At 36.7% G+C, this 27,435-nt stretch overlaps 2 long non-coding RNA genes across 2 annotated transcripts; both read left to right on the top strand.

The window, feature by feature from the left end:
• Nucleotides 1-4,617: 4,617 nt before the first annotated feature.
• Nucleotides 4,618-6,974, top strand: LOC139115648 (uncharacterized). Its single transcript, XR_011548151.1, has 3 exons — nucleotides 4,618-4,781; nucleotides 5,400-5,464; nucleotides 6,610-6,974. It is a non-coding gene; the product is annotated as an uncharacterized lncRNA (long non-coding RNA).
• Nucleotides 6,975-7,271: 297 nt separating this feature from the next.
• LOC139115640 (uncharacterized) lies at nucleotides 7,272-19,089 on the top strand. The gene is made up of 3 exons (XR_011548149.1): nucleotides 7,272-7,386; nucleotides 15,389-15,548; nucleotides 17,575-19,089. It is a non-coding gene; the product is annotated as an uncharacterized lncRNA (long non-coding RNA).
• Nucleotides 19,090-27,435: the final 8,346 nt, after the last annotated feature.

The following is a 27,435-nucleotide window of genomic DNA, read 5'->3' as shown; positions in this document are numbered from 1 at the left end:
GTGGTTCCGTAGCCAACAACTTTCACCGGCGATTTTGATGGCCTTTCCTCATCACCCAAAATCGCTGAGGAATGTTATTTGCTACGGAACTGCAGTAATAAAAACGAAAGAGATCCCATTTCTTTATTCTTTACTTTCACAAAAGACAAAATCACTTTCCCCAAACAATTTGTTCAGTGTCAAAATAGAATGTCACTAGACATCCTACAACTCACGCGTCACGGTCCCTTGTGGTTCGATACTGGGCAAAGGCCCCTACCCTGTACAGGTGCCGCCAACTAAGCTGTTCTTGCAAAAAGGTGTTCGTGCGACGTTTTTCAGCGGGCGGGCAAATTACAAAACTAATCAGCGGGCGGGAAGAAAAAATCTATATTTACTGTGGGCGGGGAAGAAATTTCACTATTTTCAGTGGGCGGGGAGAAAATTTTTGACAGTGGGCACCGGAAGATACGTAGAGGGAGGGGAAAGCGGCGTGGTTGATAGAACTTGAGGGGAGATTTAGCACCTAACTTAGAGGGGAGCAATGTTCCAAGCTATACTGCCAGCTGCTCCCACGGTTTGCGTTGATTTGGGTTGCCTAGTAGGCATCTAGTTGGCGATGGGAAATTTCAGTAGTGGGGAGAGGGCAGAGGGGAGCTTAAAATGTTGTGGGGAGTGGGGAGCGGGCAGACTATAGATACTGGAGGGCAGCGGGCATCAAAATTCAGTGGGAGGGCATATTTGCCGTGTACGCCAGTGGGAGGGCAGTTACGAACAGCTCTACTTTCCCCTCCAAATTTTGGGTCATGGTCAAAAATACAAAAAATCGGTATATCAACCTTCAAAACATGTTTTGTGATGATTTTGCGAAATTCATGAAATTTACCAGTTGGCGGCACCTGACTGTAATATATTTCTAATGCTGTCAGGGGCCTTCACTACCATGTATCGAACCACAAGCGATGGTACTAGTGCTACAACTACTGGTTGCCCAAACTAGGTGATATGGCCATACCCGCTTTGGTGGTAGTGGAATCTTTCAGTCCACATGTAGACACAAGGAGAGTGTCCACAATGGCTTTGCCTTGTGATACAATGGAGTGCTGGCTAGAATTCAGTCTGGGAGTAGTATGCTGCATCACTAAACAAAAGCAATTTATAGGTCTCTGCATAGTGGCCATTAATATGGATATTCAGGTGTATGGTGACAATGTTGCAGCCAGGAATTTTAAATGAGAGGATACTGTGTCCCAACACCGTTTACTTTGTGGGACATTTTGCACAATCCAGGGGACAACGTGTGTCAGTTGTCAATCAAATTTTGTATATAAATCTGTTTCACAAAACAAATTTCAAGCTACCAGGACCGCGTCGTTGCTATGATTAATATCAGGCACAGCATACCATATCTGTCTCCCATCATAGCTCAGTCGGACTAGAACCAAGTGCAGTGTTTATTTTATCACAACTTTCAAAGTACATAAATATGAGCCTCAAAAAATTATGCAAAACAAAGGTAATTGTCATTAACAGATATCACGTGCAGACTTCACCCATTGAACTCAGTCGACTCATGAGTTCGTCTGAGGTGGCCCGCAGTGTGCAAGAATGTAGGACAACAGGTTCCATTTTGGGGACATTGTTGCAAGGGCATGTCCTGGTTGCAACACTGATGGTGCACACCTAGTTGCTATATATGTAGCTTGGTATGGTAGAGTGCAATGTAGAGGATATACATCCTGGTATGTGAATAACCCTATTATTATAATAAACCTTTTAAAGTCGTAATTTACAAGTCGAAAGTATAGTGTTTTCAGTTTGTTTTGTACATTGTTGCGGGGCTATTTCATATAAAATCACAGATAATCTGTGAGGTGTTTGACTGGCCTTCATTGACTACATTACTGGGTGATAGAGAGATGTATAGTTTTTAGAAAGTTATAAGATCTTGTAGTGTTCCCAATGTTTACATAAAACGTGACTGTGAGTTCAAAGGTCTTTGAGGCTACTAATGCCCATAGTTAGGCAATTACAATTCTGCTTTTTTGTATGTTTGTAGCTTTGATATATATCAATGACCAGATTTTAATTTGGTTTATGTTGTACCTGACACATCAAGAAACAACATCCGTAGGTTTGAGTGGCGCCCCCACATTGGCCTCTTGTTTCACCATTTGTTCTCATTGCTCTATTCCTGCATAGTATTTGCAATCTTTCATGACAGTTACGTGGATGTGTTTGTGAAAATTAATGCTTTGTGATAAACTGACGAAGGTAGACTTCTTTTAGATCAGCCAGTTGATTGACATTCTTGTTGTTTTACAAAGTAATATTATTGTTGCATTATATTCATATATTTGATGGCCTGCTGTTCTCACACACATTCAACATCTTCCGATCACAGGTTGAAGACTCAGAGATTGACGGTTTTGAGTTTGAACATCTCAGAGATTTTCTTCATGGAACAAGGGGAAACAACAATAGCATGAAAACCAGAAACTTCATTAGAAACTCTACCAAGACAAGTCACGTAAGTTCTAATTCTTCAATTATGAAACATGGATACGATCTCATTGTAGCATAGGCTTTGAAACTATGGTGACCATCCATGCATGGACAAATAAAATGATGATTTCTAGAAATTGACTGTTGGTTTCAGAAAAAAATGTTGACTGTAAATGATTGCAATGCTCTCAGAATGTTGCAATTTCGCATAATCGTGACTCATTCTAAAAAGAAAGACATGTGACTACTTTGTACCATGGTGCCGATATAACATTCAAGATGCTGCTAAGTTCTGTTTCATTATATAATCTTTCTACCTAAGTATCTGTAACACGTTTCTAGGAATATATTTCTCTTTAGATCTCTTTATTCAAGCAGTATTTCTTTACCTAAAAGATCCTTCAAGCTGACTGAAAATAAAGCTTAAGACATTTGATGTTTCCATAATTCATCGCATCTTGGTCTGATGACCCATCACAGCCTATGTCCCGTGTAAATGTACAAAGAAGTATTGCACTGGTCAAGTGACAAATACAATGGAGCAGGATTTTTTGTTGATTGGAGATCATGAAAAAGTAACCCGACTCAGACCTGTGTGTAGACCATAATAATTCTCTTTCCTGGCAAGTAAATCATCAATGCTCAAAGTCTCCCATTCCCCTCAATCCTTGAACTTCCTGTTTGATTACCAATGATAACTTAATTTTTGATAATACCTTTTTTATATTTATTTAAATAGACATTTTGACAGCAACACATTTGTTTCAATATTGTTTAAATTTTATACTTTTCACTTAGGAAACAAAAATCACAAAACTTCATTGTCACTGTACATGGAAAGTAATGAAGCACTCATATCAAACTGTGAGATGCTTTGAGTTTCCTCACAATGTGCTGCAAAATGCTAACTTTGTAAGGAATTTGACCTCTAAAGTTAGTAATAGAATAGTCATTTATTTTTCGTCAACACATACAAAAGAGACTTAAAGTTTAACAAATACATAAAAGACCTACAGGAAACAAAATTTTACATCCTCCCCATCGTGTTTAAGATACAGATACTGGTACATGTACATCAGCTTTCCTACAATATAGTTAATCAGTTACTTGCATTAAGGTAGAACGTGCCTCAGGGACAGATATTCAGACTCTGAACCTTTCAGAATTTTGAATAATAGTAAATCTTGAGTTATTTGTTTCTTTAGTACAGGGCTCAAAGTTGCAACCATTTTAGTCACATAGGTGACCAAATTTCATGTGATAACGACTAAAGGGTTTAGGTTAGTCGCATTTTGCGACTGAACTTTTTTCAAGATATTTCTCCGTATGCGATCAAATTTAACGTGTACTTGCCCAGTGTTCACAAAGCAATGACCCCAAAGGCTGCGACCCCAAAATACACATTGAATAAGCATTGCTGTTGAGCGGCGTTACCCAAAGATTTGAGTGCGTTGCCTTTCAACGCACATCGCTGCCAATGTGTCTGCTGATGTTATCTTGATCTATAAATATATTCAATGAATTTAATGATAAATTTTACTACAATCCAATCAAGCTTCGAATTTAGTGGTGTCACATCACTTTCAATTTAACCAATCATAATCTCAGCATAACTTGTCATCAAAATATAGCTGACAAAGGAAAACAAGTCTATCAATGCGTAACTGCAACATGTTACATGCGTTCAAGTGCGTAATGAATGTTCGCGTTAGTAGCCCATGAGATGCCTACTCCATTTGTAGATCGTTTCCGGAAACCATCCTTTGGAAAGTAGATTGAAGCAAATTCATGGGATATTTTCATCAAGCTTGAATTGGATTAGCCTGTTTTATATAGGTTTTCATTCTCAGCTACGCTATATCTTAATAGCAAGCAAATTTGTTAAAATATAAAATTGTTAGAATCTTCCGGGTAGCGACTGTATTTATTTGAACTGACTTATCTTAGCGATTGACCTGAGCGATCCACATACACCGTGACTAGGATTTAATGTACGTACACTTTCGAGTTCTGTTCTCTTGCGAAGAAAAATCAATCAAAAGTTGATAGTTGCTGCATTTCTATTCAGAATTTTTGTTAAAAGAAGTATTTCTCTACGGCTAGTGGCTTAATTGCCCATTTCTTTCCCCGAAAGGGTACCGCTGAAGGTTCTTAGAGTGATTTGCTGAAAAGAATTGTGTTGAATGTGGAGCGGTGAAAACAACGTACACGATCACACAGTAATGAAGGACAGAAACCGACCGAGCAAGTCTCGACTGATACCAGACTTGCAGAAACCTGTTTATCCTAGAATACAGGTATTTCTCAATATTTCACAATACAAATCTATTTCAATGTGTTCTGATATATCTGATCACAACATTAGTTGATCAACGTGTACTGGCAATGACATCAGTTGACACAAACGTAAGGAAAGAAAAGGAGATGGGTTGAACACAAACAAAGACAACAGCTCTTACATTAATTTAATCTTTATTAGGGAAACAAATGTACAGATGACAATTTTCTTTGTCTTGATTTTTTATGCTACTTTTCCACATCATATGAATTGATATTTCCTTTGTGACAGCAGTTTAAATATAGTGTGTCGTATTTTATTTTTAAGGTTTTCATGGCAATACAAAATGCCCCTAAATTTTGAAGATTTGCCCCTAAAAATTTGACTTAGGGGCAAAATGCAACCAATTACTGAAAATGTTAACTTGTAGGGCTGTAGTACCAAAATTTGCACGGTGACCCCCAATTTTTATTCTGGATTTTGAAAGTGAATGGTTGAAAGATTTAAGAAAATTTGTAAGTCTTTCACTTTCGAGGTGCATACTACCTTAATATCTACTAATGAGCAAGAAAGTTGAAGTTGTAATTCACAGCTTGTTTATTTCCTTGTTTTACTTTGTCTACAGATTTTTGTACAGCAGGAGCAGACAGTAAACCCAGATTGTTTTTATCAGATTTTAAAAGTGAAGAGTGACACGGTTACGTAAGTAATATTAAAATATTCATACAATAAAAACGTCTAACTGTTATTGGATAAAATAATTCTTTTTGACATTTATACCACACAATGAACTATTCCAGAACTAGATTTGTTATTAGTAGCCATAGTTTTCTCTCAAAATTCCAGGAACATGGCTCAAGTTCTCTGGTGATCAATGAATTTTATACTACCTTGAGTAATTGGCTATCCTGTCATTCTGTATCAAGTACTGAAGTTTTCAAATCTAGACAAAAGACCTACTTTTTGAGGGAAGTTATCCATGTGACATTGTGTAAGGCGCCAGTGAACATTTGATAGATACCTGGCACTTATTTACCTGGCATCTTAATTTCAAGAAATTGCCTCCTGAATTTTCTAGGCTTAATAATGGCTGCACAAAGTTGCTAGAAGCTTTTTGAACAATCAATGCAAAGTCACAACAAGAATTTAACATGAGATAGTAACTTACATAAATACATTCATGATTTCAATGAACACATTCATCAAGAAATGGAACAACTAAGACGTAGTCAAGATTTAAGATTGATAGTTGTGCAGAAGTTTTTGCGGTCTATTTTCTCACATTTTCTAAGAATTTAAAATTAGAAAAAAAATTGGAAGAAGGGAGTTGCGTTGGCTCACTATTTCTCCCATAGTTCTTGACCAAAATGTATTTAACATGTTTTGACTGTTGTGATATTTTCTTCTTATATGATTATTCTTCAAACGCAGGTTCATGTGGTATCACATGTGTCATATTTCCTTTGTGGGAAAACAGCAAATGCAGCACAATATGTCATCTGAAGAGAGAAATGTCTATTCTAAAACAAAAATCTCATCTCAAATCTTGGAATTTACATTAATGAAGTATTACTGGTTAACATTGCAGAACAAGTAGTTCAATTTATGTCATACCGGTTTGTCATCCTATCCCTTAAATTTACTCCATCAATTTATCTCCATCAATTATATGTATTTCTACTGGCATGGTGAAAACTGTCTCATCACACCACATCAGAGGATGCTGTGAATTATTTGATAGCTTTTACACGAACAACAAAAGGATATTTTCAAAAAAGTGAATTTATATAATAAGGGTAACTGCTACAAACTCTGACAGGTTAACAGTTTGTCCTGTTTGTTTTCAGGTAATGGATGGTCACACAAGTTATGTCGATGATGTTGTCTTTGAACCAACAGAAGGTAAACAAATTGTCACTGTAATTGATGATTACACTTGTCGAGTCTGGGACTTAGGTTGACTCCAGAGGGCGTGCTTTCCTTTGTACTCACCTGGTATGTTTGTGTGCTGGCATTCGGATGAACCAGCCAAGGTAACTTGTCACTAAGCCAAACAAACATTCCTGCACGTACCTTGGTTTGGTGTTTTCCACACCAATAAAGACTCTTGAATAAGATTGTGTTCTTTTGACCTGAAGGAAACTGAGGTTCAGTGTTTCATCGATATCATCAACACAAAGCTTGAATAATGGGAGTGGTCTTTTATCAATTGTCAAAGTGAGGCGTGGTTCAGCTCGACCAATTATAACGCAATGGACAGGGCAATTGTAATCAATTATATGTATTTCTAATAGTATGGTTAAAACAAGCTCATCACATCAAATCAGTGCATGCTGTGAATTAATTGATAGCTTTTACAAGACTAACGAAAGCATATCTTCAAAAAAGTGAATTTTATCATTGGACTAATTTTTGTTTTCAGGTAATAGAAAGTTACACAAATTATGTGGATGACGTTGTCCTTGAACCAAAAGAATCAACAAATTGCCAGTTTCAGTGATTATCACAGTGTGATCATCACTGAGTCTTGCCGAGTCTGGGACTTAGACAGATTCCAGAGGGCGGGATTTCATTTGCACTCACCTCGTATGTTTATGTGTTGGCATCTAGATGAACCAGCCAAGGTAAGTTGTCACTGAGCCAAACAAACATTCCTGCATGTACTTTGGTTTGGTGTTTACCACACAAATCACAGATCTTGAATAAGAGTGGTGCTCGTTTGACCTCAGTGAAACTGAGTTTCAGTGCTTTCCACATCAAACACAAACTTGAATAATGGGAGTGGTCTTTTATCAATTGTCAAAGTGAGGCGTGGTGCTTTCAACATCATTCATACATCTTGAATAAGGACAAAGCTGTCCCTACCCCTAATAAAACACAATCTGAAACTCTTAGCAACTGTAAATACAGCAAACAAACAAGGGTGACCCAATTCCAGAAAAACATTACTGATAGATTCACTCTCTGCTGCAAAATACCATTCACTGAATGTCCTATGATTTTATTAAGTCTACATCTGTTGAAATTTGGATAGCTTAGTTGACACTGATGCCTGCAACTAATCAGGCCAGACAGACACCAATATCTAGAGTGTACTTGTTAAAGTGTCACTTATTTTCAATTTTGTGATGAAAGATAAGTGAATTCTCAGTGTTTCCCCCGGGTTCCAAAATCTAGCAAATTTGGCTTGAAGCCATACATTGCCAAACCAGATATTCAGTGACCCAGACATTGGAAATTTTGCAGTTGAATAGAGTGACCTTAGTGCATATGCAAAAAATCTGTAAACAGAACCATAACATATCAACTATAAACCCTTTTGATATGAAGAAACAATGTTCTGGTTCACTGACCAGCCAGTTAAATGCTCATAATGCAAAATATCACCACAAAGGTTGCGTATTTACACAATATTAATGAAGAAGTATGCGACTCGATCTGGCGAGCGCCTTTTATGTTGTCTGTTGACTATGTCACATCACAATACACTAAAAATTCTCTTGAATTTCACTTTAAGGAGGCCAATTCACACGTTTCGAACCTTACCATCAGTAAAGATATTTTGCTTTGAAATTGGATATGCAGTTTACTTAGGGTAATTTTAGTTAGATTTGGTCAAATCATGGAGATATTTGCATATTCCTATTTTTTGTCATTTTTTTGTCATTTTTGGTTAAAAAAATCTTTGAAAAACTTCTTCATCAAAACTACATGTCAGATAGCTTTGATATGTACCGTAGTACATAGGTCCCAAGGGATCATGTATTTCAGATTTCTTCAAATTGTGCAGAAGTTTGCAAATTTAGGCAATTTTTGTCATTTTTGGTCAAAAAAGTTGTTAATATTTGATATTTAGTATACAGCTAGGCAAAATTTGATTAATTGAAATTATGATGAAATCTATAATTTTGTTACTCTGGGGTAATTTTTGCCATTTTTGTCAAAATATGTGTTTCTCAAAAATCACTGGTCTGATAGCTTTAAAATTTTGTATGCAGGTTCCTACAGATGAACTAAATTTGATATATATTGAAATTATGATGAAATCTGCAATTTGTATTTTCGGGGCAAGTTTTGCCATTTTGGTAACAAATAAGTTACTCAAAAGGTACTAGTCTGATAAGATTGCAATTTTGTATATGGGTTCCTAACATTGACAGTTTGCAGTGCTTTTGATTTTAGTCGATAGTACAGTCACTGTCCTAATGATAAACTTAGTGTTGAATATTTTTGAGTAGATAGATTTCAAACAGAATTATCTAAAGTAAGTGTGTAATAATATGTTTTTGTCAAATAATTTGAAAAGGACATTCCCACGTTTAATGGAAAAGTTGTAAACAAGATCCCGTGTCAAGTTTATTACCAGTCACAGCAGGGGGTCTGAGCTGGCATGCCACTTTACCAATTTGTTCTGCTGGTGAAGATAGGAAAGAGCATCTATGGATGACAGAAATATGAACTCAGTGAGAGATGGGTACCGCTATTTGACTACAGCTAGATATCAAGCTGTTCTAAAGGTTCTTGGATTGATATCACCATTAAAAAATAGAATCAGGAATTTTGAAAAAAAATGACTCAGTGCCAAGAAAGTGACTGTTGGTTGGTAGATATTGCTAAAGAAATTTACAGTTGTTATCAAGTGGCAAAATGGAAAAAAGAGCACATTTATTTGTAACACAAGTTTCACTGTCAGGTGCATGTGACTGTTTATATTGTCAGCTGTAGCAATGTAAAATGCCCATGTTCTGTCTGAGCATCATTCCTTCAGGCCAAAGAGAAAAAGAACTCAGTCTCAGATTTTCTGAGCAAGACACCAGAAATGATGATTGAAAGTTTTTGCTTAGTTTTTGTGCAATCAGGTAAATAGCCCTTATAATTTAATGACACTGAATGAGTACAAGTATGTGATTTGCGTGCACCAGGTATGCAATATTGGTGTGGAAACAACATATTGGTATGCTGCATACATGTACTATGTGCTTGCTGTTTGTTGAGACAACAAAACAAATATCATTGATTCAGCATTGTACAAATGAAGATTGATGTTTTGTTATATCATGTTTTGTTACTTACAAACACCAAAATCGGCAAATAAAAATGGTGATGCTGAGGTAAAATTCTTCAAGTGTCTTGGTCTTCAGATCTTACCATTGTTCTACATATCTATTTCTAGTTGAGCACTTAGAAATTTGATCTGTGCATTCTCATATTTGCATGGAATCATACTGTATTCTCAATCTTCATATGAAGATAATGATGATTTTGGTGATGGCCTCCATTCTATGATCGTGATAATCCTTATCGTTATCACATAGTCAAAGGGGTCATGTGTTGACTGCAGTGGAATCACTGTTTAGATTTTGGTACTGGAGATGTTAAATTTCAAATATCAGTAATTATTTTGTGATTTGTTTCTCTACGACCAATTTGGACTGATCCCCAATTTTCATTCTTGATTTTGAAATGGCTTAAAATTTGCTTCAGGAAAATTTGAGAAAAGTTTTGGCCTTTCAATTTCAAGGTGTGAACTCCTTAAATATTTCTTTTAATTTTGTTTTGTTTTGTGAGAGTTCATTTGCAAAATGCCTTTCTGAACTGAATCTCCCCCTCTTTACCAGTAGAATGTTCCAAACAGGTATAAGCACGTAGCTTATGCACCTCTTTTTTTATATATTTTTGTCTTTGACAAAGAACATTTGCATTATTCTATGTTGCTAATTGTTATACATTGCTAACACTTAAAAAAGCATTGATTTGTATAAAACTCTGTAGAAATTAAAGAAAATATTGTTTCTCTAGTGGTGTCACAGGTGTATGATGTATTTATTGTCTATGCAAAAGAAATAACAGTATTAATTGACTGTGCAAATATGTCACCGATATTCATTTCATTTGCTCAAATCTTGTCAGACTCTTATAAATTCCAAAATACCCCTCCTATATACACATCAACTGACATTGTCTTGATATACGGTCTCATGATTTTTCAAGGAATCAATACGCTATATCAACTTTCAATAAGTATCACAGACAAGTATAACTGAAGTGTGGCAGAAGTCATGGTGAATATTAATGCTAATATGTGACCTTTTGTGATGCACTACCATCTATAGTGATAAACATATTCCGTATTTCATGTGTAAAGGTTTTGTAAAACAAACAAGTGAAAAGGACCACAGCTTGGTTGGTCTGGCCTGTTGAAAAGATTTCTTTCCCCTGGCTAACAATGACACGCTGTAAAGTGAGTTCCCTGTGGAATATCTTTGGTAATGTCAATTGTTATCATGTAATTGCAGATTTCTTTCTAGCTTCAACTCATTAACTACTTTTGACTTTTGTGTTGTGCTTTGAAGTTTAGAAAGGTCACAGTTACTGAGTCAATGATTTTGTCTGTGAATTAACAGAACATCAGCAGCATACCAGTGTCAGTGAATATCACATCTATAGACTTAGCTAAAGGGTCTCAGATGGACAGCAAAGAACATGCTGTCCTATGAACCCCCAAAGCAGTTAATGGATCTGTCACTTAGCCAAGCTAAGCATTCCTGCACACACAGGGGTTTGGTGTGTTTCAATATCATTCAAACATTTGATTGTGAGTGAAATTCTCCCAACTTCTCAGAAGGCTGTACTTTTAAACAATGTCATCAATAAACACTCAAGCTGAGTTTTGCTCTAGCTTGACAGAAACAGATAAACATTTCACAATAATAATTGTAAGTGGTACATTTTCATGTATCAGCTCGAGATGTTGCACTTTAAGTTTAATCCATAAAATCCTTGTATTAATTTCAGGAACTGTTGCTAATATCTTCAACTTGAACTTATGCGATTGATTTGCTACGGTGGCCGAAAACTACCTGTTCTCCGCATTCAAAGTCTGCGTCGCAATCAAATGTTTTTCTCTCACATATGTCTCCGCATTCAAAGTCTGCCTCGCAATCAATTGTTTTTCTCTCACATATGTCTCCGCATTCAAAGTCTGCGTCGCAATCAAAGTTTTCTCTCACATATGTTCCGCATTCAAAGTCTGCGTCGCAATCAAATGTTTTTCTCTCACATATGTCTCCGCATTCAAAGTCTGCGTCGCAATCAAATGTTTTTCTCTCACATATGTCTCCGCATTCAAAGTCTGCGTCGCAATCAATTGTTTTTCTCTCACATATGTCTCCGCATTCAAAGTCTGCGTCGCAATCAAATGTTTTTCTCTCACATATGTCTCCGCATTCAAAGTCTGCGTCGCAATCAAATGTTTTTCTCTCACATATGTCTCCGCATTCAAAGTCTGCGTCGCAATCAAATGTTTTTCTCTCACATATGTCTCCGCATTCAAAGTCTGCGTCGCAATCAAATGTTTTTCTCTCACATATGTCTCCGCATTCAAAGTCTGCGTCGCAATCAAATGTTTTTCTCTCACATATGTCTCCGAATTCAAAGTCTGCGTCGCAATCAAATATTTTTCTCTCACATATGTCTCCGCATTCAAAGTCTGCGTCGCAATCAAATATTTTTCTCTCACATATGTCTCCGCATTCAAAGTCTGCGTCGCAATCAAATGTTTTTCTCTCACATATATCTCCGCATTAGTAATAACTTTCCCATAAACAGTTCTGGCTCCTAAATTTGTATAAACTGAATAATGTGATAAACAAATTATACACACTGCAAATCTACGGTGGCCCAAAACTACCTGTTCTCCACATCAAAGTCTGCGTCGCATTCAATTGTTTTCTCTCACATATGTCTCCGCATTCAATTGTTTTTCTCTCACATATGTCTCCGCATTCAAAGTCTGCATCGCATTCAATTGTTTTTCTCTCACATAAGCTAAAGTCTCCACATTCAAAGTCTGCGTCGCAATCAAATGTTTTTCTCTCACATATGTCTCCGCATTCAAAGTCTGCGTCGCAATCAAATGTTTTTCTCTCACATATGTCTCCGCATTCAAAGTCTGCGTCGCAATCAAATGTTTTTCTCTCACATATGTCTCCGCATTCAAAGTCTGCGTCGCAATCAAATGTTTTTCTCTCACATATGTCTCCGAATTCAAAGTCTGCGTCGCAATCAAATGTTTTTCTCTCACATATGTCTCCGCATTCAAAGTCTGCGTCGCAATCAAATATTTTTCTCTCACATATGTCTCCGCATTCAAAGTCTGCGTCGCAATCAAATGTTTTTCTCTCACATATATCTCCGCAATAGTAATAAATTTCCCATAAACAGTTCTGGCTCCTAAATTTGTATAACTGAATAATGTGATAAACAAATTATACACACTGCAAATCTACGGTGGCCCAAAACTACCTGTTCTCCGCATTCAAAGTCTGCGTCGCATTCAATTGTTTTTCTCTCACATATGTCTCCGCATTCAAAGTCTGCGTCGCATTCAATTTTTTTTCTCTCACATATGTCTCCGCATTCAAAGTCTGCGTCGCAATCAAATGTTTTTCTCTCACATATATCTCCGCATTCAAAGTCTGCGTCGCAATCAAATGTTTTTCTCTCACATATATCTCCGCATTCAAAGTCTGCGTCGCAATCAAATGTTTTTCTCTCACATATGTCTCCGCATTCAAAGTCTGCGTCGCATTCAATTGTTTCTCTCCTAGATGGGCGTCGCAGTCAGTGATTTTGTCACCAACACATGAGGGCGCTGGCAAGTTTTTGTGAGCGTGACCCTTGCTCCATGACCCATGATTGCATCCGGAAAAAGTATCACTCTTTCAGTGTTCGTGATCGCGAAAAGCTCATTGATTTCGAAGGTAAGTGACAAAGTTATTCATTGTATTGTAAGCTTATGGGGTTAATGATCTAGCCACCGTCTAGCCCTGGATGTATTGGCAGTTGTGGGACGGGCTGCCGTTTTACATTCGGACGCTCATGTGGGACCCATTATTATGATGCGCCCATACTGGTGAGCAGCGTACCCCCTTGGCTAGATCATTAACCCCATAAGCTTACAATACAATAAATTACTTTGTCACTTACCTTCAAAAATGAGCTTTTCGCGATCACGAACACTAAAAGAGTGATACTTTTTCCGGATGCAATCATGGGTCATGGAGCGAGGGTCACGCTCACCAAAACTTGCCAACGCCTTCATGTGTTGGTGACAAAATCATTGACTGCGACGACCATCCACAGGCGGCCCAATAACTATTAATAAAGCTTATTATTGAGTTTTCTCAGTTTTCTCTCTGTCACTATCAGTCCCTCTCCTTTTCTTCATGCTCTGACTGATCGTAGTAAATAAAATAAATGACTATATAGCCTAACCTAGCCTCTTGACTCTTTATTTATTTTACACCCCATTACAAGGATGTTTATCTCTCATATACACATCTTGTAATTAATTAGTCAACACAACTAATTATGCTAATCCGTGGACTTATCAAGGGTTGGTCAACATTGGAAAGATAGAGATGTAAATGAAAAAGGAGTTTTAGTAACCTTTCCTATCTTTCGCGATGTTGACTAACCTATAAAATCCCTGATAAGTCCACGGATTAGCATAATTAGTCATGTTGACTAATTAATTACAAGATGTGTGTATATGAGAGATAAACGTCCTTGTAATGGGGTGTAAAATAAATAAAGAGTCAAGAGGCTAGGTTAGGCTATAAAGTAATTTCTTTTATTTCTACGATCAGTCAGCGTGAAGAAAGGGAGAGAAGAACTGATAGAGAAAACTGAGAAAAACTCAATAATAAGCTTATTAATAGTGTTTGGGCCGCCTGTGGCCCATCTAGGAGAGGAACAATAACTGCGACGCAGACTTTGAATGCGGACACATATGTGAGAGAGAAACAATTGAATGCGACGCAGACTTTGAATGCGGAGACATATGTGAGAGAAAAACATTGATTGCGACGCAGACTTTGAATGCGGAGACATATGTGAGAGAAAAACATTTGATTGCGACGCAGACTTTGAATGCGGAGACATAAGCTTATGTGAGAGAAAAACGTTTGATTGCGACGCAGACTTTGAATGCGGAGACATATGTGAGAGAAAAAATTGAATGCGACGCAGACTTTGAATGCGGAGACATATGTGAGAGAAAAACAATTGAATGCGACGCAGACTTTGAATGTGGGAGAACAGGTAGTTTTGGGCCACCGTAGATTTGCAGTGTGTATAATCTATTGAGCACATTATTCAGTTGTAGACAAATTAAGGGGCCAGAGCTGTTTATGGGAAGAAAAGTTATTACTATTGTAATATTATTAGAAAATGTTTTTTTTCTGAAACGTTATGCTTTTCAAACCTCAATGATTACAAGTTATTTGTAAGTTGAACTAAATAGCAGAACGGTCTAAGAAATTTATTATTTACATCCATGTTTGTTTTTGTTTAGTCAGGTTGGAATCTATGGAAAGTTAGTGACCCGGCTCAACAGTGATCCTCCAGACAATAGGTTAGCATGAGTTTTGTGTTTTGTAAAGTCACTATTACCCACCATGACAAAAGTTGACATCGAGACAATAGGCTAGTGTGAGTTTCCCACAGTGGAGACAAGACAAACATCTCTACACAGACATGTACTTTGTGTTTTTGTGAAGTCACAAATCTTGATTATGTATTGCTATTCACCCAACCTATAAGAAAGCTTTATTTTTAATCTAGGTCGAAAATAAAAGCAAGAGGATACATTGTGACCTTAGCCAGACACAAAGACGTAAACCTCAATACAATTACAATGGAGAGACATTTTCACTTATGGATCCAGCTATTTGGCGCATCTGAACATCGCATCATCTGCAAGCAACTTGGCTTTCATATCCAAGTATGTATACATTTTCTGAAAGTCAAAGTATTGATGGATAATTATATATAATCCCCCCGTATTCCAAACGAGTGTGGCTGCGTCGCGGACTCGTGATTCCCCGTGTAGCGGCCGTATCCCTCCGAGCCGTAGGCGAGGGGGGATACGGCCGCTACACGGGGAATCATGAGTCCGCGACGCAGACACACAAGTGAGGAATACGGGGGGATTATATATTTATCACATGCATAGACCCAGTTTTCCGTGAATAAACCTTCCAGGAATGATAATTACTGGGAAAAAACGAGAGGGAGTATTTTACAAGAATTCATACGCTTGTGTTATGCGGTCGTGGCTGGGTCACAGCTGACTTGACTGCGGTCAGCTCAACATGTCGGGGCTGCTCCTATGGATAATTAGCGTCTCTCGTAGGGCTTTTTCTGTGCGAATCAAGCGGAAATAGGAAAGACTATGGATTTTTAATGCAAGGTATTTATTTGGTACTTACTATAACATCAATTTCAGTGAAAATTCATTCATAAAATTATTGGACGTACTTAAGCGGGGCGTCGCGACACTCAGCTGCGGCTGGCGAGAACGGGTTATTTTTGTCAATATTCGAACATCATTCAAATAATTCTTCTTTGCAAAGTTTGTATGAAATTTTCAAAATTAACAATTATTATGTTTAACGAAATTGTCAATTGTATGTTTAATATTTTACGAATATTATGAGCGTGTTTAAATGTAATGAAGAACAGTGTTTGGCTCTGACTCAATCGGTAAGACAACATACAAGCAACGAGTCTTTCTTAACTCAGATGCGAGACGACGGAAGTTCAAAAACAAGGTACAATACAGGAAACGTGATGCACAATATGCATGTACGAAACAATAGCTTGCACCTTTAAATGCACCGATAACATTGTAACCTCGTCGCTCGTGAAAAATATAATAGCGTTTCTTCTGATGAGTCTCAAGTCCGGAGTAGGCCTATCGTCATTGCTGTCAGAAATAATGTACTGACGCTCTTTGCTTCATCGGCTCGCCCCGGGGGCTCGACTGGTTGACTGCCGCGGCAGCATTGATCGTGATTTTGAACTTGAAACCCGTTCATGTTGCTTCAGAAAACATTCTTACTGCTGTAGGGATGATTGGTACGTGTCTTGGGTTATCGGCTATGCTCATGTTGTTTGATTGACATCGAGAAGGGCAATTTTGACGAGGTAGACAACACAAAATGCCGGTAACATACCGTTAAAATGTCAGCGGTGTACAAATCAAACGTTTCAATCGAAATCAACGACGAAGAAACACAAATTCATAAAAATTCTAGTATCGACGGTATTTTGTGTTCTACACATATATTTTAATACTCCATATTTCCTTATGTTTCATTACCCTCCCACTTTTGCATTTCAGGGATTTGAAAATAAGTTCTGAACTGAACTTAACTGTGAACAGCTGATTTTTTGTTTACGTTTTAAAAGTAGTCCGGGTCCCATATCCACCACATGTGGAATATGGATTCATCGTAGTCATATACCTATAGTGTGACGTCATACTATAGGGATAACTGGGTCTATGTATGTGATAATGCTATTTGTATTTTCTAATCATTTTAAATAAGTAGGGGATACAGTACAGTAAAAGTATGTTCTTTTCTTTCACCTATACAAGCGCTGCCAAGCATCTATTTGAAATTTGTAAAATCGAAAGCTTATAACTATAGAGTCCGTAGGAAAAAGCTAGGACAGGTAAAGGAAATCCGGGACATTCTGTCGAAGTTCATTATTTTGTCAATTGTTGATGAACATTTTGACCAGAAACACTGCAGTGTTGTACAGGGGAAGGCAAATAATTTTTACATATTAATCAAATTGACTGTCAATGATGGGTATGTGAACAATGATGATTATAAAATACAAGTCATAGCATTCACATATCTCTAGGCTTTCAGAAAATATGTAAATAAATAACTTAATGAGCTCAGTTTTTCAAGAGAATATATTTCTTATAAATACACATATTTGTTTATTACTTTCAGAACTTACTTGATTTCATGATGGGCCAATTAATCTCAAGGAATGGTCCATGGGAAGGACTCGTAAAAATGAAAAGCATGTAAAAGTGTAAAACCACTAATTTATTTATATTCATAAGCAAAAGAAAATGTACTGTACCTTAAAGTATAGCCCAAAAGTGTGCTAAAGACATTGCACAGCTGTTATATTAATTTAAAATGTTTATTCTGCTCTTATCCCACTCGCTATGCAACGTTTGTAACCAGAATTGTCAGTGCCTTACTAAATTGCTCACGGGTCATTTTAGTCAGGCATTCTGAGGTCACACAAATTTTTGTCACCAGGTAAAGATTGCTATTGACATGTTTCTTTGAACTTAGAGACTGGACATAAGTATAGGGGTTAGGGCCTGTGTTTTTCAAAATGATACTGCACTTAAGGGGGCAATGCACCCAGCACAGCGTATTTTGCTCAAAAATCAGTTTTCCGTAAATATTCATTGAGCTTTAATTGATTTATTGCCCCGAGATTAAAACATTGGTTGGGTTCACCTTTTAGCTTGTCAAGCAGTTGGAAGTTGTGTGATACAGTAATGTAAATTAATGCAAATATATGCAAATCACCTAATTTCCTGGCTTCTTTTTCCTCGCAAATTCAAAATTTCCAAAGAATTTAAATGAAAGGCATTTTAATTTTCCTAATCGTGATTTTTATCACTTTTTTGAGTGCAATCTTTCAATCCTTGCCATTTTAGAATGATACATAATGCAAAATAAAACAGTCGTTTTTTATGTATATACTCTACTTTAAAATGAAATATTGCATTTCAGAAAATAACGCCAAGTTTTTTACTTAAATTATTTTTTATCATTAATACCAAAATTGAGGTTTTACCCTAAATATACACCAACTTAATCCTTTGAGTAAAATTGTCCTAACAGGCTAAATTTTAGAGTGTCTGCTTTTTGGAAATATAAATATTGCTTTGAAAATTTTAAAATCCCGTTCAAAATTTCTGTAGAGGGGGCTTGTCCTGGTGTAGCATCCTAGATGAAACACTGCAATGTACTTTAAATTGTAGAGACGAAAATAAGAGAACACTGAACTGTAAGATAAGAAATTGCACTAACTGAACGGACAGAACTTTGAATTAAAACAAATATACATTTTTATATACTTAAGACTTGTACAGGCTGAATGGATAAAACATTGAACTGAAACAAATATTTTTGGTTTTGTTTTGTCTTTATTTCATCCGCCCGCCCTGCTTGAGTATTCCTCTGGGGATGAGAAACAAAAAATAGGGTCACCCTTACAGTCGGGTTGGAATCTATAAAAAGTGACCTGACACAACAACAGTGGTCCTCCAGACAATAGGTTAGCATGAGGAGTTTTGCGTATTGTTAAGTCAATTTTACTCTCCATGACAACAATTGACATCGAGACAATAGGTTAGTGTGAGTTTCTTACGGTGGAGACAAGACAAACATCTCTACACAAACATATACTTTGTGTTTTTGTTAAGTCACATATATTGATTATGGCAAGCAACTTTGGTTTTCATATCCCAGTATGTATACATTTTCTGAAAGCCAAAGTATTGATGGATGATGCTATTTGTATTTTTCTAATCATTTTAAATAAGTAGGGCATACAGTACAGTAAAAATATGTTCTTTTCTTTCACCTATACAAGCGCTGCCGAGCTTCTGTTCGAAATTTGTATAATCAAAAGCTTATAACTATAGAGTCCATAGAAAAAAGCTAGGACAGGTAAAGGAAATCTGGGACATTCTGTCAAAGTACATTATTTTGTCAATTGTTGATGAAAATTTTGACCAGAAACACTGTAGTGTTTGTACAGGGGAAGGCAAATAATTTTTACAGATTAATCAAATTGACCGTTAATGTTTGGTATGTGAACAAAGATGTTTATAAAATACAAATCGTAGCATTCACAGATCTCAAGGCTTTCAGAAAATATGTATTAAATAAATAGCTTAATGAGCTCAGTTTTTTTCCAGAGAATCCTTTGCATTATATACACATATGGGTATATTTTTTTCAGAAATTACTTGGTTTCATGATGGGCCAATTAATCTCCAGGAATGGTCAATTGGATTGACTTGTCAATACGAAAAGCATATAAAAGTGGAAAACCATTAATTTATGATTATTCATAAGCAAAATGCATTGTACTGTACCTGTATGTACAGTATAGTTCAAAAGTGTGCTAAAGACATTGCACAGCTGTTACATTTATTTAAAATGTTTATTCTGATATTATCCCAGTCCCTATACAACGTTTGCAACCATAATTATCAGTGCCTTACTAAATTGCTCAGGTCATTTTAGTCAGGCATCCTGAGGTCACTCAAACTTTTGAGTCAGGGTCAACATAAAGTCACCAGGTATAGATTGTTATGGAAGGCCCATATACAGAAAGATGTTTTTTTTGAACCTAGAGACTGGACTATAAGTATAGGGGTTAGGGCGGGTATTTTTCTGAATGATGTTGCACTCAACACAGTGTATTTTGCTCAAAAATCACTTTCTGCAAATATTCATTAAGTTAACCCAAGATTAAAATATAGGTCATGTTAACTTTTTAGCTCGTCAAGCAGCTGTAAGTTGCATGATACAGAATGTCAATTAATCAAATGTATGCAAATCACCCGATTTCGTGGCTTCTTTTCCTCGAAATTTCAAAATTTCCGAAATATAAACTCCACTCTGGCAGGGTTAAATTTTCTGAAATTTTCACATTATGTTCTTTAAATGCTACATAACAAAAAAACTATGTTTGGCAATAACGTTCTTATATTTTGAATAAACGGCATTTTAATTTTGCTAATCATGATGTTAATCTCTTTTTTGAGTGTCAGTTTTTCAATCCTTGCCATTTTTGAATGAGGATAGATAATGCAAAATAAAATGATTCTTTTTTTCTGTCTTTACTCTTCTTTCAAATGAAATATTACATTATAGAATATAGTGTCAGGTTTTTGACTTAAACTAATTTTCATCATTAATACCAAAATTGAGGTTTTCCCCTAAATATACACCCACTTCATACTTAGAGTAAACTACTGCAACCACACAAAACTTAAGATACTCTGCTTTTTGAAAATATATAGTGTGCGAGGGTTTCCTTGTCATCTTTGATGAAAAATATTGCTTTGTAAAAAACTGTTTGCAATATGCAGCTCCACCTTTAAAAGTGACCTGTCAATAGTGTTTGCAGGAAAACAAGTGACCCTACCCTATTTTCATGTGCAAAATACAGTTACCTCCCTTGTGTGTCACAGTCTACGGTATATCAATATTTCATTACTGACATATAATTTCTCATATGACGTTTGCACCTTTACAAATAATCACTTTTATGCAAGCTGCCAAATATTCAATGAAAAAGATCCCATTTCACAACAAATGATTCTATCTAACCAGTTGAAGTACAATTTGCTATTAAAAATCAAAGAGGGCAATTGCTGTAAGGTTCAGCTTCATTTACAGTTTGATTTGTAATTATAAAGAGAGCACTATTATTGTTTGTAAAGAATCTTAGTACAACCTAAAAATAAATATTTAACAACATATACACAAATATAGCAAGGTTTGTTGGGGAAAATGTTTAATATTTTACCCCAGACTACCATTAAAACTGAATTAATAATTGTATGGTGAGATTCCAATATCATATGTGTTGTTCACATCTGCACTTTCCAACATATAGCTAGTTGTGTGTCGTGTATAATTTATTTAAAGTTTTCACATTGATTGCAATGTATGGTGAATCAACATTTTTGGTGAAATTCAATAAAAAATTTTTTCTTGAACACACATACACTTGTAATCAGTTTATTCTAATCATTGACAAGTACACTGACAGGGCTTGAAAATTAGTGGTAATACCACGTCCAAAGACTACCAACTTTTCTCTGGGACTACCAAAATCCATGAAATGGTAGCCCACACAGACAACGAAAGCCTGGGACGTGAAATTCAGTCAGTTCTTGGCATGCCATGTCCGGGACGAGTTAAATGCAGTCAAACCAAGATTGATACAGAAAGGCCAGAGTATGACTTTGTTATGCAAATTACGAAGACAGCTGTGTGGTTGAACTTTTCAATAAAGTTTCAATATCTGAACTCTGGTGTACTTGAATGACAGGAAAAGGAAATGATTGCCTATGAAAATGCATTTTCATTGCATTTTGACAGGGACTGTGGTTTTGAACATAATATATCAATGACAATTACACGAAAATTATTCCTGCTCCCTACAGAAAGCCCATGGTCTATTTTTAGCCCTGCTACAGTTTGTCTTACTGCTGAGAAGTTGTCGTTGTCATGACGACTATCAAAATTTGCATACAACTCTGAGAGTGAACGGGGTTATAAATAGGTCACCAAACTTTTGAGTATCACTGTCGGCCATTATACCTGTTTCCATGGGTATTTAAGGTATGCAATATTCACATCAAATAACTAGAAAATTCACTTCTCGGGCACAATCTTGAAAAATAGCCTTTTTTGTCTAGTTCATGAAAAAAGATATCCCAGAACTAAAATATGCATGGGCTACAAGCCATTGTCACTGGGCTACCAACTTCAGAAAATGGTAGCCCAAATGGACTTCCAGGGAAAAAAGTTAATTTGGAGCCCTGATTAACATTAATTTTCAATTGTCTCTAAATGCATAGATATTGCTGGTTTTTTATTCAAGGAAATTTCATCGTCTTCTTATAGATTGTCATGTATTGAGAATCAACATTTTCAGCGAAATTCCGAAATCAAATTTCTTGTACACATGTGCACTCGTAACCACTCTATGCCAATCATGTACAATTATCTATCCAACCTATAAATGCAAAGATATTGCGAGACTTTTTGTATTAGAAGAAGATTTTCCTAGTTTTCTCACAGACTGCCAGGTATAGTGAATCAACATTCGAAATCCAAACAATAATCTTTAGCTCCACTGTCAGCAACATGGAGCTTATCAAAAAGGGTGATTTTACATCGTCTTCCATCATCGTTGTCCGTCCATCTGTCCATCATCAATCATCCGTCAACCATTGCCTTCTGCTCTGAAACTGAAGTTCAATTTGCTTTGTAATTTGTAACCTCACTTAAGTTTGTTCAAATTGTGGTGAAATTTGCATATTTGGATTTTTGAGCATTTTTTGTTGTTTAGTAAAAAATCTACTCTAAAACTGTATGTTTGATTACTTAAGATGACTTCAATGAGGTTTGTTGTTGAAATCGTAGTGAAGTTTTCATATTTGCATTTTTAAAGGCCGATGGTCGTCACGCTGTGCGTGCGTGACTTTTTTGTTGATAAACAATTTTTTGTAAACATAAGCCTTCTCAACTTCAATCAGAGTGAGATGGAAGCGGTCCCTCGATTTGTATACGCCTCTTTAAGACTCGAGATCAGGCGACAGTAAAATATTATGATCAGAAATGAGCTTCAGTGGTGTAATTCTATTTATAAACTCGTGTAAGGCTATGAACATTGAGACAAAACACTATCAATACACTATTATATCGCTAAGTATATATTACTACACTAAGTTACGGTGAATAAATGGGGTTTGATCATGCGCGGTCACGTTCGTTGTACACAATGCTATGTAGAATAGGGCAATAAAACATCAGTAAAATGATCAACATTATATATATACATATAAGATGCCATAAAGCCATTATGGTGATAACCCGAAGGGCACATTGTATACATTTTGTGTATTTCGCTCACTGCTTTAATAGCAGTTAGAGCACTCTGAGATTGTTGGGCAGCCTCTTGCGTAATATAAGGGGCGTTCACTGTTGGCACTATGCTTCGCTCATGGTAAATGTTGCCGTTCGAGCACTCTGGTGGGTCCATATTTCAATCTTCGACAATGTGTAACCGTACTCTCTGTGCCCAAGTTCAGAGGTTGCCATAAAGCCATTATGGTGATAACCGGGAGGGCACATTGTATACATTTTGTGTGTATATATATATATTTATCACATACATAGACCCAGTTATCCCTATAGTGTGACATCACACTATAGGTATACAGTTTACAGGATTTCCGTATACCCCTACTTCTGACGTCAGAAGTAGGGTATACGGGGTCGGCACTTTTTTCTACTGAAACAGTTGTAAGCATTCTCGTGCAGATGAAAATTGAGTGGGCACAAAGGAGTTTACTGAAAATGCGGTAAAGGTAATAAATAGCGAAAACGTCAAGGCTTTTGGTGGCGATTGTGAAAGTTTGTCTGTTTTTTTTTTTTCTACTGGGGAAACGAGAGCGTTCACTGTCGTCTGCTCCCTACGTTTGCTACTATACCACTGTACTTTATGGTCACGAGCCGTAACAGCAGAGTCATCGCTCAAAATCGACCAATTTCTCACCGAACAAGAATCCAACATATAATATTAAGAGTATGATGTATCAAAATCAACATATCATCCTGTCAGGTGACGGGTTAAATTTTTAGCATCGGCAAAGTGTTGTATTGCTGTTGAACTTCTGCGGTAGGCTGTAATAAAGCGAGAATGTTTACTGCAGTAACGTACGGCAAACGCGGTTTTCAGAAGCTTGTGCCACTTCGTAGGAGTCGGGAGCCGCTGCCACAATGAAGTGTTTTCATAAGACACCAGTAAAATCCATATCGAATGAACATTACATGCCAAATGTTAAAAGTTTCTTTTTGCGCTTTGTTTACTGTGATTGTTTATGATTTTAGTTTCATTTATAATTACAACGAACGATGATACACTTTTCCTCTCAATTTCAAACAACGTCCAAGGCGTTGAGAATATGCGAACGTACGATCTTCAAAGGGCATCGTACTCCTCCAGTCCTCGCCAGTTTCGAGCAATATAACTTTCCTAGGTACAGTGTGGTTGCATAAATGACCAACAAGAACGATGTGATACAGTTCAATTTTGGTTTTATTCATATATTATGACCGAAGTCAGGAAATGACAGCAGTAAAAATTACGACTGCAGCATTGCACAGCGTGTTCGTTCGAATCGTATAGTGTAAGCACCACTATGATTCAGACAAGGTTAAATTTCGATGCATTATTTACATTATTACTTTACCTTCAAACAAAATAATACATCCGAAGATACTATATCGTCCTCCTTTCCCTTGTCCTCGCTGATAACTTCTATATCCATTCAAGTTATGCGCGAAAAACCCGACAGCGAGAGACTACTCTGACGCATCGAGAGGAACGTGCGTCCGAATGTGAACGAAATCAGTTGGAGCCGTACCACTTCATCCGCCACGCCGACATAATAAAGGTCCAAATTACATCGCGCGGGAAAGTGAAAATAAAAAAAGTGGGTCTATGCATGTGATAAATATATAATCTCCCAGTATTTCTCACTCATGTGACGTCATCGAAGACGAGGGTTTCCCCAACATAGCTGTATCCCTCCTCGCCTACCGGCTCGGAGGGATACTGCCGCTATGTTGGGGGAAACCCTCGTCTTCGATGACGTCACACTCGTTCGAAATACTGGGAGATTATATATATATATATATATATATATATATATATATATATATATATATATATATATATATATATATATATATATATATATATATATATAATATATATATATATATAGACTTGACTCCCGACCTACCGTTGATCACAGTTGCTATATATATATATATATATATATATATATATATATATATATATATATATATATATATATATATATATATATATATATATATATATATATATATAGACTTGACTCCCGACGTACTGTTGATCACAGTTGCTAACTTCTTCTAGTAATACATGGCAAGAAATAGTAAAATAACAGGAAATAAAAGACAAAACAAGCGGTATTTTTCGCGGCATTTTGCAACAGTTATGACAGTGATCGAACGTGGTAAGCCTTATTCTAATTAGGCCTAATTAGGCTTACCCCGATCGAACGGCCAAGTATAGGCCTACCGCTGCTACGCAAACTTTACCTTCTGAGTGTTGGGCTGGTCTGAATCCTCGTTCAAATGAGATAACACCACAAAAAGACCAGTGAAAGCTCCCTCGCTTGACTTGAAACCTGTACTCTGAATTATCTGTAGCACCACACCATGGGGGCAATCTTCGCAGTGGAGTCAATTTCTCCATAGCCGAATGGGGAGTGCCATATACCCAGTTCTCTTGACACCGACGTTCACGCAGACCGTGGAACAGATTCTCCTTGCAGCTGCTGCAGCGGGCATTGCTCTGCGAGCTACGTAGATTTCTGTCGCTTGCGTTATTGTTGACTGGAATCCTGTTGGGCCTGTGGAAATAAAGTTCTCATCTTTGCCAGCAATGTCGTGGACTAGAACCTGGCCATTTGATAGTGTGTTGGCATATTACTGTTACACGCGTACGGGTGAGTGTTCTCAAGTACACGCGGGCAATAACAGTAGCTGAGCCCAAATCAAGAAAACCATGATCAAATGTGATCTAAATACAGCGTGAATTCAGCAGATATTTAACTCCGATTAATTGACCTGTTATTGTGTGTTAGCTTTGGTAAGTGGGAATGCTTGGGACAGGCCGGCCGCCGTTTTAACAAGTGGCAATATTGCAACCATCGTAGTCAACCCGTAACTTAGTTTGGCAGCCTTGGATATATTTAAAACAGGAGGGACCCCCTCACGAGCATGCACAGAGTGAAGACCACTGCCCTTTAAGGCAATTTTTGTCATTTTTGGTCTAAAAATCTTTTAAAATCTTCTTGAAAACTACAGGTCAGATAGTGTTGATATTTGGTACATACCGGTAGGTCCCTAGGGATAACGTGTCTATTTACGATTTGTTAATATTGTGTAGAAATCTGCAAATTTGTATCCAAATATACAAAAGTTTTGTCATTTGTGGTCAAAAAAATGTGATTCTCCAAAAACTACTTGTCTGATAGCTTCTGTTGACATGTTCTTAGGGATGATCTTCATGTGATATGTTCAAATTATGATGAAATCTTCAATTGTATATTTTTTCAGCTAAGCTTATTTTAGCCATTTTTTGTCTGGCCTCTGAAATTCTAATTCATCAATATGTCTCAAAATAGTTGTTCTCTACATAACACAGTGGCCCTATATCGGCCACTAGGTGGCTTGTTTTGTATGCACTTTATACCTCCCTCTTTAAACAAAGTACTATTACATAAAGTATCAAACATATAAATGTACAGAAATACCTTGCTTTGAAGGGGAAAGTTGTTCATAGGTTGCCCAAAAGACTCGATGTATTTTAATTTGATATTTTTGGACAAAGCAAAGCTCAATATTGGATAGCAAAAAATGTAAGTTCTGTCCAGTCCCTTACAGTCCCCCATGCTAAAAGCAGAGCATTATCGTGGTGACTCTACCATAGAGTGACTGTGGCATATTAAACATTGACAAAAATTCCTTCAAGTTCCAATTAAGTTACATCTGTTACTCCAGTTCTATGCATCTTGTGATCTTCAGACAGATTTAACTTTTTTACATCTTGTGTAATTCGGACATCTTTGAGAAGTAGTGATCAAGACATCACAGGAATATCTTCCCAATGTTAGTTTCTATGTTTTTATTGACAGGGTACAGATAACGAAGCACATGATGTCACAAACTCGTGTTATTGTTCCTCCTTGCTGATTAGTTAGTCTTCACTTATTGAATCTGGCTGGTGTTACAACTTCACCTCAATGCTGTTGTGTAGTGACCAATGTACAAAACATATTTCCTTCGTAATTGACTTTAAATTTAATTTTGCTGTCGTAATTTTTTATGAAATTTGATATCAAAAGCAGCTATCTCACTTTTTCAGAAAAAGTGTAAAAAAGTGTGTTTTTTCATAAATAAGAATTCCACCGGTTT

The sequence above is a fragment of the Ptychodera flava genome, chromosome 2 (genome assembly GCF_041260155.1).
Source record: "Ptychodera flava strain L36383 chromosome 2, AS_Pfla_20210202, whole genome shotgun sequence".
Taxonomy (NCBI): Eukaryota; Metazoa; Hemichordata; class Enteropneusta; family Ptychoderidae; genus Ptychodera; species Ptychodera flava.
This window is presented reverse-complemented; position numbering and strand designations above follow the sequence as displayed.